Below are 17,353 nucleotides of genomic sequence, written 5' to 3'. Positions count from 1 at the left end.
CATCGTTGATGAAGGGGAAGGGAGCCCCAGCCCACTCTGTTCATGAAGCACAGAGCCAGAGTCAACAGAACTGACTTCTCCATGGCCCACAGCTGCTTCCCCAAGACCATCCTGCTCCATTTTGAGCATAACCGTGGCAATTTCAGACACAATATATTGTGGGTCAGGGAAGAAAACCCTCACTGACAAGACATGAACTGCACAGCCTACTCCATAAAATGATAGGTACCAGTTTCAGACTGTGGTACCCAGCAAAGTTAAACTTAACAAATCCGTAGAGTGCCAGAATATTATCATAAAAAAGATGTCCCTGTAACTATTTTTAAACATTAGTACAGAAGGCACAGGTAAATATAGATAATTGGTAGATAAAGCTGAAAGAGGTAACTGGCACGTACTCAGAGGTGCCATTTGAATGCTTTGTCATTGTCTTAAACAGTAGTACTTTGATTTTATTATTTAAACTATAATACTCTCATATCTATTTCAAATCACCTTAACGTGTAACTCGTATGGGCAGTGACATGATGTCGGCACTTTGCAAAAAGATCCCACGCAAACTGTCTCCTGTAACTTTTGATCAATTATATCAGCGAGGATATTTAAAGGAAGATCTAGAAAAATAGATTTTATCCTCTAAGTCTCAAAAAGGCTTTCTAGCCCCATAATCAAAATAATAGGCAAAAGCACATTGTGAGTAAACATATTAAACTGCAATTTCTGATGTAGGATGATAATATTACAGCCTGGATTCTGCTGTGGATGCCAATGGGAAGAATGGAAGTAAATGGCTTTCAGAGACCCTAAGGATATCCTCACCAAAGCTCTTGTTTGGTTGACTTCAATTAATCAATTAACTACCACCAAAAACTTCTGCAGTCCTTCAAGCTGACTTGTGGACCAGGATTTCATCCTGGGTACTTTTGTTGCAGTGCTTTATACACTAAAGGCCAAAAAAATACACTCTGCAAAAGTATGTTTGAGAGCTTCTGACAACCATGGCAGATTGTCTCTGCCAAGTACGATGACAAAGGCTTCCTGGAAAAAGAAACACTCAGCAAAGAGTATCATCTTGACTTTCTGCAAACTTAGCAGTAGGATTTTAAGCACTGCTTTCCCATCTTCTTGTCCCATTTTAGTTCATGTAAACCTGTGCAGCATTACAGTCCAAGTCTTCCCTACTATAAGAAATTCAGTGTGCCACTGTTGCATCAACATGTAACAAACATAAAAAGACAACTCCTTCCTTTTCCCGTAAAACAGTGAGACAAGGCTGGGTTAGCACATACGACCTTAAAGGTTGAATACTGTTTAGTTATCTAATTTTATTATTTAAACTAAAGAATCCTGGATTTGTCTTTTTTATTTAAGTCATTAAATTTCTTTAAGCTGTGTTACCCTGAAAACTTCATGATTTCATAATGTGTCTTGCTTTTTCTTGGCCTCTCTTTTGCCTCCTCTTGGAAGACCAGAGATCTGTCTGAATTCACTTACTCTGTGGTTTCCTCAGAAATAAATGCATGAGTGTTAACATCCTGCTCTGCCAGTGAAGCCTTGTTGTTCGTTCCTAATAATATCCATTACCTTATCACCGCTCTCCCACACTCTATTACTAATCATACAAAAATATGCAAAAATGGTAGGATTAAGCTATTTAAAAAGCTACCTAAAAGAATTTTTTAAATATTACTTTATGTTACTCTTAAGCAGGTTCCACTGAGCGTAATTAATTCTATATCAAAATAGCAAATGTAACGGTGGGAGGATTCTTCACATGGAGCACAGCCGCGGCAGGTTCCAGTACAACAAAGGGTTTCTGTGCTTTCATTCATCCTCGAGGGTGTTTTCATACATCTGAAACACATGAAATTTTATTATATTTATTTTCAAAGACGTCAGTGGGTTTTTCATGTTATTTTCAAGGCTGTGTGCTTAAATATTTCATATTAAACAAGACTGGATTTGTACTTTATCTTGTTCGATGTAACATAAGACTCTATAGTAGTGTAAGAAATTACAGTCATGTATCTGGAATATTTAACAGGAGAAAAAGAATATTTTTCCATTTCCTATTTCAGAATATTTGCCATGCCACCCCTTTCTTCCCAGTCACTTCCGTCTTCACCTTGGATATGACCTTGCTGTGTCTGAAGCTTAATGGCTGTAATGTGCTGTGTGAGTTAAGTCTGAGATGATTCTCAAATGCATTGCAGGTGAGTGTTTATGTCACAAATAAATACAGTAGATTGCTCTTAAACTCGTACTTTAGAATGTTTATTACAGATGCAATTTCTGTCTTAACATAAATCAAAGTACTTAAAGTGCCATATGATACCAAATGCTTAGTTTAACAGCATAAAATTGAGCAAAAACTGTATACAGTACTTTATAGGTGCTATAAAATTCTTGTGCTTGTGGCCTCACCTCTTTGCATTGCCCAGATCAATCAAGTCCACTGAACACTCTGGATAGTAAATACTCACGTGAAACAACGATTAGCTTTCAGAGTTTAGTTCTTCTAAGTTATTACTGTCTTCAGTGAAGATGCTTCAAAATATGACGAAATTGCAAAGAACCAGGAACTGCATTTAACATGATTAAATTTACATCACCATCACAGACTATTATCCATTCTCTGAAAGAAGAGTCTTGTGCTTTGCCTCCAACATGCATTAGCAACCTATTATGAAAGATCTGTCATACACAGGCATGCAGACATTTTTTTAATCACTTCATGAGGTAAGGAATGTGTTATTATAAAGCTCCCCATGTCCTGTACTCTTCCCATCCCACTCTAATATTATTGGACTTGTGTACAATCTCCTTAAGACATGTCTAATTTCTGTAAACAGCTGCAAAAAGGCTGAGGAAGCATTTTTGCACCATAAATCTGTCTGAGACCCAAGTGCTTGGCCTGTGGAACCTCCTGAGGTTCGAAAGGATACTCGGCCAAAGCCAACACCTCCTCCCCTCTCAGCTGAGTCAGACAACAAACCACAGTGCTGAGCGTTGGGGTTTTATTGCTCCTTTTCCTAAGTGCACTCATCAAGACTCTTCTTCATACTTCTCAAAATTACTTAAAGCCCCTAGATGTTTCCTAAGGCTGTATCTCTAACAGCCAAACCTGCTCAGGTAACGTATATAAAAAAAAATAACCTGCAGCGAGTGTGTAAGAGCATCGTTAATGACGTTCAGCCAAACCAGAACTTTCAGGAGGCTTTTTTTTTTTTTTTTTTAGCATTACTACCCAGGTTCTTTGCCCTAGCAGGGTGCAAAAACCGGGATCAGAGCAGGCTGCTAAAATACCCGCTCATTAACTTCATTCAGCTTCCTGTGAACAAGCCACTGTTTGAAATAACGCGGCGCAGGAGCCCTCCAACCCTTCACGGGCCGGTTCCTCCCTGGACCGCGTTGCCCCAGCTGCCGGCGTTCGCCCCTGGGGACCCCCCTCGCTCCGGCTGCCAGCACTGACCCTTCGTAAGGACGTGGCTGCTGGGTGCCTGCGCTCCCGTGGGCGCTGACATCCCAAAGCTGGGGGCACCGGCCACGGGGCTGCCCGAGCAGAAACACAGCCCTGGTGTAACTCCCACGCCCACTGCACACACACACGTAATGACTTCTCTCTAGAAATCACCATTTCTGCAGTGTTTTTCTGCTGTTCCTCACGGGCTCGTCCACCCAGGTGTAGTTTGGAAGCCGGCCCATCTCCCAGCTGCTGGGTCCAGTCGCTCTATTGCATTGCACTGGGAGGGCGCTTCCCGCTTTCGCGGCGCATCCCAGCGGAGACGAGAGGGAGCAGAGCTGGGTGGTTGCAAGCACCCTCAGGAGGACACTGCGTGGGCGCTCCAGAGCTTCATTCAGCTCTCTCATTGCTTTCCTGCAGCAGTTCAAAGCGTTTTTCACTTTGGAAACACCCATTGTGTCTAACAAGCCTCCTAAGGGAAAAAAAAAAAAACAAACCAAAACAAAACAAAAACGTTTATCAGAGGTTGCTTAGCATGCACATATGAGTCTGGAGCCAAATAATAAAGTGTCTGAAATGACTGAAGCACTTACTGGGTGCTCTGTCAGTGAAAATATGCATTCTCGTAGCATTTCAACATTTCTAAAAGTCTACTGTTTTCTTTCAGCGGGATGTACATGAAGTATTTTATAACCAAGCCCAGCAATTTCGGAAGGAAGCTTTGATATTGAATAAAATGCTGGAGGTTGGTGCGACACGCTGCCACCACCGCCGCTCGCTGCCCTGGGAATGAAGGAAGTTCACACCCCTGACAAGGGTTTTGTTTCTCTCCCTCTGGCTGAAGCCCAAGTGCAAGCGGTGCAAAGGCGCTCTTTGTCACCCGGGCGAGACTTTTCATTCTTCTCAAGTGAAAGCATATAGAAACGCAGAAACGGGTGGGAGAAAGGAGCTGATCCCCGCTGACTCCACTGCAGGCCTCGCAGTGTGCCCTGAATAGCCCTGTAAGTCTATAATGTGCGTAGTTCACGGCACAGATATCATTCTGTTCTTAAACTGAAGTGCGTTAGGACCGCCCAGTAATTTGGCTAGCAGGCTCTCCTACATGCCAAGTATCCAGGAAGAACCTCTCCTTTCTAACTGCAGCAGAAAGCCTCCCGGTGTCCCCACCTAGCTCTGTATTTATCTCCCCTAGTTACTCGTATTCCAAAAGCAGATCTCCTGTCAAACTCTCTTTTCCCACCTCCCCCCCCCGCAAGGCTGAGTATTTTATGCACCTCAAGCAGTTCCTCATCAGGCATTTCCTCCGCCCTGAAGTTACTGAACTTTTCTGGAGAGGTTCCAAGACATGGGTAAGGTGGGTTGTTTTCTTTCCTTCTCTCTCTAGGCTACAGCCCAGAATTGAGCAGAACTTTCCAAGCAAACAGCTTTATTCAGTGGCACCACTGTTCACTGGAATTGTGATTAATTCCTTTGCTGATACACCAGATCATTCTTTTCCTTTCCTTGGAAATGAATCCTTTCACCTTTGTGCAATTTGCTTCTCATCATCTCTCCTAGGCCCCAAATCCAAGGAACTGCTTTCCACTTTTGACCCGTAAGTGTATTTATTTGAAGCATCTCTTCCAGTGTACAACCTTCTGTTTGAGGCCCTATTTATCACGGTACAACCTGCTGCAGAGTACGAGCTCTTTCCTGATAACTACAGCCCCACTTTACAGGCGCTCCTATCCAGCAACTGTTATTCCAGGAGACACTCTGCCGTCAATTTTTGGTTTCCTGATTTATGGTCACTTCCCCTTTGCTCCATGGCTTCAGCTTTTACATGAATTCTTATTCTAGCTGCAACACTTTTAGCAAGTGGGGCAGCATAAGTAGATACTTTATCCGCTGCAGAAATTCTCAAAATTCACTGATCTTGCGTGATTGTCCACAAGGAGCGGCAAATAATCAAGACAAGCATGATGTAGTTTCACCTTTTTCTTTAAAAAAAAAAAAAAAAAATTCTACACCTGTAGTTGACATGGTCATGTTAAATATTCTTATTGGATTGAGATCTTTAAAAATAAAAGAAATACAAAATCAGTATCATTCCAGTAATTCTGAGTTATCTCCATATACCCGGCTTTATCTCACAGTACGACGTTTTGCTTGGTTTCATGATGCCAAGAAAGTGATACCATGGGAAAAAAAGTTACAAAATGCTCTCATGTAGAAGAAAAAAAGAGGAAAAAAATAAAAAAGAAAGAAAGGCAAAATTCTTTCCTCATTGGCAAAGAATTGGAAACTAGCAGTTTATCTACCTGGAGAGGGAAGGAAAAAATTTCCTAAACTGATAATGAAAAATAAAATGAGGACCAGATAGTCTGCCTAAGCATTTGCTAAAGTAAGGGGTTGGAGAGGGGGATGAAATGCACAGTTTTCTTTTTTACTTTCCTTCAAAGAGTGAATGAAAAATTATTCTGCACAGCAAGAAAATCACTTGTAATATAATTCAGAAAATATATTGTTTCCTTTAGAAGCATCTTGCTCAACACTTGATTTCACATTTTCATTCCTTAGAGATTACAATTCTTTGCATTTTTATATCTCTGAGTTCACCACCTTGTGGTTTTGAAGTACAAACAACTTCATAAATATTATTCATAGCATTAGGAAAAAAATCGAGTAGATTCATGTTCTTCCACATAAATGACAAGTGAATAAATACAAGTTATATGGGTGGCTAACTGAAATATTGCACTGACGTTTCCTGGCACTATAGGCATATCACGCTTGCTATACACGGAGGTATTCAACGCTGAGTAAACGCATCTTAAAGTTAACATTACCCCTAGGCCAGAGTTTCGGTGACAGGTCACTCAGCGAAAGGTCATTCCAGCTTTGTTAGCGTGGAAAATTTTACCTGATCTTAAAACACTTTGTTTCTTACGAGACCTGCAGAATTCACCTTCTTTCTACAACATCAGGACAGGTGGCGAGGCTGATTTAGTGGCATGCACGCACACTTTCATTGTATATGTTCTATGCTTTTAATATATAGTTACGTGTATGCCCGTAGTTGGGATGGAAATTCTATATATTGCATACATTCTGTCCCTCCCTCCCTCCTGGCCAGGGCTGGGGCTGAGCAGAGAGGGGCTGCGCTCCGGACCCCGCTGCCACACGAGGTGCCCGCCCTCCCTCGACTAGTGCAGGTAGGAAAAATCACGCTGCAGCCGTCACCTGTTTGCAACCGGAGTCAGACCTACCCACAGCAAAGCGCATTTCTTCCTGGGCTCTGGGTGGTTCCTTTCAGGAAGGAGAAAAAGAACAAAGACTTATTTGAAAATAACCTTATCTGAGCGTAAGCAAATGGGTGAAGCAAAAGTTCTGGGATGGTTCTTATTGGAAGTTATGCTTTGCTTGCATAACCTTTCACTTACAACTTGTTTTATTTGTATATTAATTTCTTCCATTTAGGCAAATCCTAAATTACGTTTGCTTCTGAACACCAGCAGTAAGGCAGCACAAGAAGAAACCGATCCCAGTGGCATGGGAAGGCTACGACCTTACTTCCTGCTTCCATCAGAAATGAAATTCCCAATAACATTAATATGTAAATTACCATAACTGGACAGATAAACCGTGACCGCAGTTAGATGAGTAAGGCAAATCACACTACGCAGAGCTGGCTTGGGACATCTCCTGTGGCCTCTTTTGATTACGCACCGTTCAGACGTGCAGAGACCCTTCTGAGCTACAACAAGGTGTTTGCTCTTTTTAAACAGAGCCCAAGACTGAGGAGAAAGCTAACCTTCAGAGAAGAGCTCACGCCATGCGGGCTCCTGGATGGGAAACTCCCAAGCACTCCTCTCTGTCCCTTGAACGTCCCCGGTGCTCCCCATTGGAGGGATGGCTTGGAAAGGGCTTGTACTGGCTTCACCCATCCCGAGCTGCCGCAATTCCTTCTGTCTCAGGTGCTCCACGTGGAAGTGACTGCACGCTCCGGCTTCAGCTTCCTTCCCTGCCCTGCCTGCACCCCACACAGAGCTTGGCTGAACACCAGCTCGGTTCTGAGAGCTCCCTTGCACAGCCAGTGCTTTGCTCACACACACCTAGCCCAGGGTCTGCGTGGCAACCATTAGATGAAGTCTTAGTTTAAAAGAAACCAAAGATCAAAACCCATGTTTTCTTCTTTTCTCTTATCTGGAAAGCAAATGCAACATTTTTTTTTCTGGAAACTTGAGCAGTCTGTTCATGTGACATATCTACACTGAGGGCCACAACCACAATGCATTCAAATAAAATACAAGGCAGTGAACAGCTGTGACGCTTCTGTTTCAGATATCTAACATCTAACACCAAATGCCAAGCATACTGCTTTGTAAGATTATAGGGAAAGTAAAATGGAAAGAGAAAACCGAACTCAGGAAAGGGAACAGATAAAAATCCTGCTTTTGAGAATGACACCAAGTAAAAACATCCCATCCTGGCCACCACACAAGATCTGGAGTGTTCGCTTCCCTTGGCAAACTGTATAAAATCACACTTCTCCCAGCTTATAGTTACGCTCTAAACAATAAGTGCTTTGGGGCAGGCTTAGGCTCCGAGATCTCCAACTAAATGCCCTGCTACCCAATTTACATAAGACCTGCTGACGAACAACAACTGACTTGATTTCTTTGGGGAATGCGTCCCTCGGAGTCTTTCCGAGCACTGGTAATGACTGTGTTATTTTGGATGGCTTTTCTGTGCTGCATGGGAGTGTTCACATCACTAGAAAAAGAGAAGAAACAAACAATTAGTGCTTTCATAACTTCTTAAGATCTGATTATTCCAGGGAATTAGAGAGTCAGTCGATCCACTGGAGGTGAGAGGGGCGGAACAAGGCACTCGTGCTGTGGAGGAGGGGTGGCACCACTGAGCACAAAGTGTCCATGCTTCCTTCTCCTCCTGCAGCCGAGCTGCAGGCACAGGGCAAACCTCAGAAAGGAGCCACGACCATATGTTTTTTTTTAAAAAAGGAACATTTTGCAATGACGTTTTTAATGTCATTAAATTTCATAAAAGGTGACATTGGCCTTGGTCATTCCTCAGCCCAGAATAGCATGTATATACTTCCCAAAGGTTACATTTTTCTCCAACAATTTAGTCTTGGATCCTGAAAGGCACCTCAGTGTGACTGAGGAACTAGACATGTATGTCTGAATAAGATTTAGATGTTTTACTGTTTAGATGTAGATGTTTTAGTGAGCAAATGTCCCAACTATTCACACTGAGAAAAAATATAGCTTTGATAGTCAGGTGCTCAAAATCTGTACCGCTTTAGAGTCAAAAATCTCATTTTCCAAAGTGAGTTCACATGTACCAAAGTCACACGACAAACTAATCAGAATTCTTCATCTTTGTCTAAATTTTTGCCTGGAATCTACATTTTCAAGTTTTCTGTTCCTTTAAAGGCTGCCTGTTCCTGGGCCCAGCTCTGACTTCTCTTGCTGAGCATTGATCAAATTCTTCTCGGTATATTAGCATGCTCAAACAGATCCGTTATGGTTATTAGAAGTATTACACATGCCAAAATATTTTGACTGGCAAAATGAAAAAAACGTTTCCAGCACCCCCAGATCCCCGTCTGCTGTAAGCCTGGTGAAGAACTGGCACTAACCAAAATTCCATTGGAGGTTATTACCACTACCAGATTGGTAATTTGGTAATTATTAGGAAGCGCATCAGCCGGGGCAGAGGTGCGGCCTCAGAAATCCCCAGGGTGAGGGGTGGGATGCAGTACTGACCCCGGGGCAGCAGCGATGCTTTAGCTGAGACACGTGTGACCCACGGCACTTGTGTGCAGCGCCTGGACACGGGTGGGGTGAGCGCTACTTACTTGCCGCTGAAAATTACTTTGCTGCACAGAAAAAGGGAAAGCAAAGCCAGGAACTCTGCGAGAAGGAGTCTGCAAAAGAGGCTTTTGGGGAAAATACAGCCTCTGGGTTTAGGCTTCCACGCTGTCAGGCTTTGCTTTTTCATTAATGTAAATAACAGCAAAACAAAGCACCTCAATATAAGCTTTCACTCAAGAGTGACTCTTTATATGGCTCCTCCATAAAGGACTCTCCTGCCTCCATCCCTAGCTGTCCCAACATCATTTCAGCTTCTAGGCCAGTCTTTCCCAGTCCTGGCTCCCATTTTACTGCACTTCCGGCTCAACGAACAAGAACCAAGTTTTTTATAAATTTCTTATACTGACACCTGAAAGAGCAATGCTGCTCTCAGCACATTCCCAGCCTTGATTCCCTGGGAATATTTCCCACAGACAGCCTCACACTCTGGGTCCCCCATGGGAAAAGTCATTTTGCTACAGATCTGCAGGGCTGGGATTTTCAGGGAGGTGGTGTCACGGATGTTACACCCAGGAGATAACGTTTTGACAGCCAGCCCTGGCCCCGGCGCGGCCGTGGAAGGTGTCCAGCAGCGGCGTGACGCCCAGCAACCTGCCCCAAACACCCGAATGCTTCCAGGAAATGGAAAAGAAACACAATGATTTTAACAATCCTTTCACAGGTCCCACGGGACTGGGAAGAACTGGTGGATGAATCACTGCTCGCAACGCATGTCTTCAAGGAAGTCAACAGAAAAATAAATAGGCTCCAAATGTCATAATTGGCTCCCTGCGGGGCTGAGGGGGACCCTTGGCTGAAGCCTACAACCATGTTTCTGCCTACAGCCGTACCACCCCGATCTTAATGCACACAGCAACTGGCCTGGAGTGTGAGCAGAGGGTCTGTAAGAAAAGAAACAGTGTCCGGCAGTAAACGGTCTTGCTGACGCAGCATGATGTGTTGAATCTCTGTGCTGTTGCAATGCTTTCCTCATTTACGTGTGCACCGGGTACTCAGCAAATAGATTTAGTAACCAGGCATTGTTAAGATATGCTCCTCCTCCAAGATTTAATTTGTATGCTTACTATTAATATCTGCCACAGTGATCCTGCGGTTTCTGTGAGTTAGCACTAAATGTTGGTCCCGAAGTGACAATTTACTGCTGATGCTGTTGTCTTAGGACAAGCCATAAAGCCCAACAATGGTTCACCAAAAGTCCAGCTCCCAAACAGAAACGTACTCCTCGGGCTTGTCGGATGCTCCCGCACGCCCGCCTGAGGGGCTGCTGAGCAAGAGAGGAGGGTAAAACCAAAGAGTTTGTGTCTGCAATTCCTTTTCTGTTTATGAAACAAAGCTGCTTCATAAACAGGTCAGCTTTGATTTAGTCTGAGAAAAGTGTACTGCAGCCTACTTCAGAAAAATGCAAAAATATCCAACATCTTTTTCAAATCTATGGTTTTATTTAATTAGACAGATAGATCGGGGAAACCTGAATTGCTTTAACTGTCAGCAAGACTGTCCTAAACTCATGCTCCCTCTTTACTTTGCTGGCAGATGGAAACAGCAAAAATTCCTGAAGGGAAAAAATTCATTTTCTTTACACTTCACAGAACTAGTGGAAAGTATTATATGCTGCTATTCAAGATGGATTATAAATATCTCAATAGGTTAGATTGTACCTTTGCTTTCATATCTAAAATTTTGTTCCTTTCTCAAGCACTCTGATGACCCCGTGACTGAAAGCGAGCTTTTAGGAAAGGACATTGTCACACTAAATCCTCACAGCACAAACCTCATGAACAAAACAGAGAGGAATTGTATTGGCAGATATAATTGCACAGTGTCTGACAACGAATATAAATAGACACAGCTACCTACAGATTTGACAATTAATATCTGTAGTATCTGATATATATAGATATATATATACACATATATGTATGTCTACAAACATGCACAAACATGTATGCAGCCCACACCAGTGTCACACAAACTGTGGACCAAGATCAGGTGCTATATCACGAGTTAAGGTTTTTATAACTTCTACTCTGACAAAACAATGATTTTTTCCTGTGATAAACAATGAACTTTCTTCTCAGGAGAGTCAATCAGTAAGAGATGGGCTACGTGACTTCCCTGGGTCCATTCCCATCCCACTGTCTGTGATTTCTGGTGTTGATCTTCCACCATCTCATATTTTGAACAGAACAGATTTCTCATTTAAAACTTAAATTTCAGTGATGGCAAGTGATAATACAGTCTTCTAGATCAAGCACCTTCATTATTTGTATAAGGAAATGTTTTATACCATTCTTACCATGAGCAGTTAGATAATTCCTGCTAAAAATCTGTTTGAGTTAAGAGCAGGTGCTTGTGACTTGTTCACTGGGATAGCCAGGCATTTCCTCTCTGGATCAACAGGCTGTCTTCGTAAGTGAGCTATTAATATCAAAACCCCCTCCATTTTATGTGTCTTGCTAGGAAACAAGTTTTTACGCCTAAAGCAAATTTACTTTGCTCCTAAAATAATGCATTCACTACAAATATGCAAAGTTGCTTATTAGAATCCAGAAGGCTAGCAAAAATAATTCATTAAATACCTAAATCATAACAGCGGCATAATCTCAGCAAAAACTAATCTATTCCAGTAGATTTTGGTTTTCTGGCAAGGTTGCATACAGATTTTTTTTTTATTTATTTGTCTTCACCAAAAGTTAGCAAGGACGTCTAATTTGTAACATCAGTTGTGAAAAACAGCTGGAGGCCTTTCTTTCTGCCTTCCAATGCTGCGTGTTTCTTTTGCCTTTCTATTCCTCATTCCTCAGTTATGGTAGAACATGCAGATTTGAGAATTCACCCTGCCATTACAACCAGACCCCTGAGCAGTGCCAGTGTTCACAAGGAGGCACTTGGACAACTGAGTCTTTTTTAAAAAAAAAAAACAAGGTCACAGGTCACTGATTTAATACTACAAAACCACATAATTACACTGGGCTCCACCCAGAAGGCTGACTGAATGCTCTGTGTGAGTAACACCAGGTGTAATCTGTAGCCTCCTGAAGTGACAAACGCTCAGGGTGCAAAATGGGAATTGCATTTATGCCCACAAGGAAATGTGGGTTAGAAGTACCATCCTCCCTGCTTTTGCTGTCTCCAGTGATGTATTACTCAGCAAAACTACATTGCTCTCACAAGTGCTTTATAAAATCTCCTGCCTCCTCCTCTCTGTCCATTAACACATTTTGCCTTACCTGCGCTTCATCTGTGCAAACTGGCAATTGCAGTCTGCGCAGGGCTGAGCACTGGCTGCTGAAAATGCTCAGCTACCACTGAAGTACTTTCTTTTTCTCCATCTCTGTCTGCAGTTTGTGCATTATGGCCAGGTTATAACAGTTAAAAATACATGGTTAACCTTCTAAAGAAAGCCACCAGAATATGGCATAGCAGAATACAGACACCAGAGCAATAAAGGAACTTGTATTCAGCTTCTCAATTTAAATCATGGCTGTGCTACATCAAGTTATTTTGGAAAACACTTTAACTCAGGTCAGTACAAAAGTCCAGCTATTAAAATTAAAATTGATCTATTATTGTATAGAAGCCAACATATAGCTGACTTCTTGAACCTAATCTCCTGCTTCCCAAAAATGTGAAGAGGAAAAATCCAAGTATGCAAGCAGCAATGTTTTTATTCAGAGTGAGCATTAACAGTATATAACCAAGCATTAATTAGAAATTAAATTGGAAGATGCTGCTGAGAGAAATCTGCTGTTAAAAATTAGCCTGTCTCTGTCATAAGCAGCAACTTATGAATGCATTAAGTGAATCTTGGTTCTGTTGCGATTTCACTGTGCCCTTCAAATGTTATCACTAGAATATATATGTTTTTAATATTGATAACAATTACCTTATCGAAGAGGCTCACGGAACCAGAGGCCAGTGGTGTGGTGGTGGAGACAAGCCATAGGTTTTGCCAGAGGAAGGAAAAGGCCTCGGTGGCAATGGGAGGTCACCAGCATTTCCCATGATTGTGCTTTAAATACGCTCAGCATTCGCACCCCTGCTATTGTTTTTCACATTCACCTTTGGAAGGAGGGTCAGCCAGGGCTATTTAAAAAAAGTAAAACAAAACATCAACATAGATTTGAGCTATCTGCATGGAAAACTCTGCAATAATCGTCATGTCTTACATAGAAAAAAGTAAAAGTTCTCCCTCTTTTTCCTTTAGACAATAATTTCCCTTAAATCTTCTAGATTTGTTTGGACAAGACCAAGAATGGACTACCCTCAATTAAAAATCCTTTCAAAAGGAAAGGGTGGATGCAATCACAGATTCGGGAAGGAAATCTTAACCACAATATTCACAGCAATACTTCAATCATGTGTTACACCTCTGTCAATATATACATATGAATTTTTTTTTTTTTCATCATATACATGTGGTAATATGTTTTGTTCATGAACACATTACAGATCTGAAGCCCAGTCCTACCTAAGAGAAGATTATAGCATCAGGATCTTAAGCTGGCAGCAAATCATTTCATCTGAGATGTCCATACAAATACTTCAGCACATTGTAATAACAACTACCAACACTGGTATCAGGAAGAATAAAATTCCACAACTGTGAATGCATTTTTTCTTAAAAAAAAATAGGAAAACCATCCTGAACCTAGTTTTACTTTGTAACCCAAACCCCACATCCCATGCTAACATTGATTCAGTATAGACAGTTTGACATTAAAAAGCAACTCCTGCAAAAGAGGAAAATGGCATCAAGTTTTGCTTGATGTATCACATACAGTTTCTCACCAGAACTTGCCCCACCTCAGGCTTCCACTGCTAATGGATTAGTGTCAGCAGGAGAAGCAGAGATCTTCCAAGATAAAATATCAAATTTGCATCTGTAAAATATATTCATTTGGTTTCTGCCATAAATTGCATTTTCTTAAAGACTTGGGAGGGTATCAAACCCAAATCCCTGACAGTTCAGTTTGATTCAGTGAAACAGCAGAATAATTTCCCAGATCACATTGTATTCCCTGTCAGAAGAAGCTTAGCTAATGAGTTAGATATATTTTGCTGGTGATAACAAATGCAGTGCTGGAAAGGCTGGTCACCAGGTGAAAAATAATAATAAATTGCAGGAGAAAGCTAGTGACTGCTCAGTGCCATTATGTTTAGATCTAGATATGAAAAAAACAAAACAAAACTACAACCAAACCCAGGTCTGTGGTTTGTGCTGGAGCTGCGTATAAACACCTCCTGCTCTATACTCTATACTAATATGCCAATCATTTCCACGGAAACTGATGTAATATCACATTCCCCATCAGTAAAATATCAGTAAAAATCCATAGAATTCTTAGGTCTTGATGTACCGATCTGCTGATATGTAAAATTAGAGACAGGGTGTAGATTTCCCAAAAAACCTGATAAGATTTGTTGAACATTTGAATATACCAGAGGCTTATTTTCCCAGACCACAACTACCATTTAGGCTATACATGACATTAAACATTTCCCATTTTCATCTGCTCTTTTTCTCATAAGAACTCCTAACATAAAGGAAAAATGCTAAACATTAGTGCCCACTTCAGCATTTTTGACCAAATACATTAAACTTTTTTTGCATGTAGCAAGAGGTGACAGCACGAGTGATCAGCTCACTGTTGTAGCGCGATGCAGCATTCAGCTCATGGCAGTGGAGGTTTGCCAGATTACACAGACCCACTTAAATTTAACAGCAATGACAGTGAACGAACTTTCTCCTTGTAGTCTCTCCAGCTGGAATTAATGTTGCTGAAAATGACTGTTTAGTGCTCCTGCACTGTTCTTCACAAACTGTTTTTTCCTTGAGCTTTAAACGGCTGAAAGTCTTTTAGTCAGTCTTATTACGGGATCAAAGCCACCGCTGAGCTCATAGCTTTCGGTTGTCACTTGGATTTTTTTCAGTAAAAACAGTGTTTCAGTGACTGTAATGCTCATGAAAAGTACCACATTGGCCACGCTGAAGTCTGCGCCATGTAAGTGATGTTATTTCTCCATATTTTCTTTAATCCTTAAACACAACAGAGAGATTTCCATTTTGACTCCACCATCATCCTGCTGATTAAGCCTGACTGCACAATCTGGAGAAATACATACAATAGCTCCTATACGTTTACATGAGGAAACAAGTACATATTTGTCAAACAGTATGACTAATCAAGAAAAAAAGATCATTTTCACAGAGTTCTGGGAACATACAGTGATGCAGAAAAGGACAAAGAAGGAATTATTCCTAAACAGAACCAAGAAAATTAGATTATCATGAAATGGAACAATGATAAGAAAACTGTCACTGACCAATGAGAGATGTACTGAGAAAACATTAGCATGTAAAGGACTAATTCATTAGTATGTAAAGGACATTTTATATATATATATATATGAATTACTTAACTGGAGACAGTTGCTCTAATGATTTTATTCCATAATAATTCCAAAATACAGTTCCAGGTTATTTTTTAAGTCATATAAGTAATACCTACAATAACCAGATATGACCCTTACAATGGAAAAAAAAAGTCATAATATGGTTTTAGAAGATCCTGAAGTGTAAGCTGCCTTTACTGCTATCAGGGTGGTCAATCTGCTTCAGGGCTGTGTCATCCAGTGTTACAGGAAACCCTGCAGAAGAGTAAAATTAGCAACCTACAAATTGTCATCACACCATGTTATAGGTGTGAGGTGAAAACTGGGTAATATATTTACTAACCTAAATATGGATTACAGTATCTGACTTCGAGCAAATTAAAAAAAAAAAAAAAAATAAGTACAAAATTGAGTGTGTGAAGATAAAACGCCACACATAAATCAATTAATCTCTGAAATGTCTCCCTGGAACAAAACTTCTTACCAGAGAATTAACAAGTTCTACCTGCTTTCCAGCCTAGATAACATCCCTAGCTAACCAAGGGAACCGTTCAGCGAGGTGTATTTTTCTGTGCTTCATCTTTTATCTGACAGGTGTCAGAAATTATGAAAAAAAAAAAAATTAGGATCACCTTTTAGGTCTGTCTGCCCAGGACGGTCTGTTCAGGAGTGACAGCGTAGGATTGTCCCCAGCTGTGCTTCTGACCAGTGTTTTGCCTGTTTTGGCTTTCAGTTAGACGAGCCAGGGCCCGTGCAGCTCAGCATCCATGGCTCCGAGGGAGAGCAGGCCCCTGGAGATGGGCGCTGCGAAGGACGGAGAGAACAGCGGTCGCAAAGGAGAGGACACACGGGAGGATGTAGTGAGCAAGACATGGCAAATGTGTTTCCTCTCATTGTTGCTTCTGCTGGATCCTTTCAAACACGTCACCTTGCAAGAAAGATGGTTTGTGATACAATGTTGTGGAATTTAGCATAAGAATTCTCTCATTTGTCCCCACCTTACTTGAAACACTAACTGAGCCATCTTTCCCCTATTGTGCAAATATTTAATGCCTTGTTTAAACATTGTGCAACTGAACACTTAAAAAATTATTGTTCTGTTGCAATAGTTATTTAACAGTGACATACACTGAATCTTTATAAAACCAGTGTCAAAAAAAGCCGGTATTTCAAGGGGATTTTTACTGCTATCAACTATGAGTAAATGTTAGCCTCAAACAAACTGAAATAGTGTGGGGCGAGGGGGTCGTGACTTGGCATCCATCTGGATCTGCCCAGAGGAATTTAACATAAACAGTGCTTTAGAGGCTCCATTTTGGATCCCATCTTTTGGAGATTTGATGCACTCTCCAAAGACCTCTGGAGAGGCAGAGCGGCTGTGAGAGCCGTACAAAGGAAGGAAAGACCCTAACCAAACATCACAGCTCTGCCCAACCTTTCAGCTGAGTTCCTCTGTGGCAGCTGTCAGTAGTATAAAATACTCAAATAGGTGTGTTTCCTATCAGCATTTCATCTCTAAGAGGGTGCTTTAATTTCTGTTTATTTTTAAACAAGCCCGAGCCTGTGTCCAAGATCCATTTGTTACAGTTTTACAAGGCAGAATTGTGATTTTGGT

The 17,353-nt window shown here is 41.4% G+C and overlaps 1 long non-coding RNA gene across 1 annotated transcript; it reads right to left on the bottom strand.

The window, feature by feature from the left end:
- Positions 1–7,743: 7,743 nt before the first annotated feature.
- Positions 7,744–16,654, bottom strand: LOC116963399. The gene is made up of 3 exons (XR_004408156.1): positions 16,371–16,654; positions 13,229–13,428; positions 7,744–8,218 (listed from the first exon to the last, which is right to left on the bottom strand). It is a non-coding gene; the product is annotated as an uncharacterized LOC116963399 (long non-coding RNA).
- Between the last annotated feature and the right edge of the window lie 699 nt (positions 16,655–17,353).

This window comes from Tyto alba, unplaced genomic scaffold, assembly GCF_018691265.1.
Source record: "Tyto alba isolate M040663 unplaced genomic scaffold, T.alba_DEE_v4.0 Super-Scaffold_10, whole genome shotgun sequence".
In the NCBI taxonomy this organism is placed as follows: Eukaryota; Metazoa; Chordata; class Aves; order Strigiformes; family Tytonidae; genus Tyto; species Tyto alba.
This window is presented reverse-complemented; position numbering and strand designations above follow the sequence as displayed.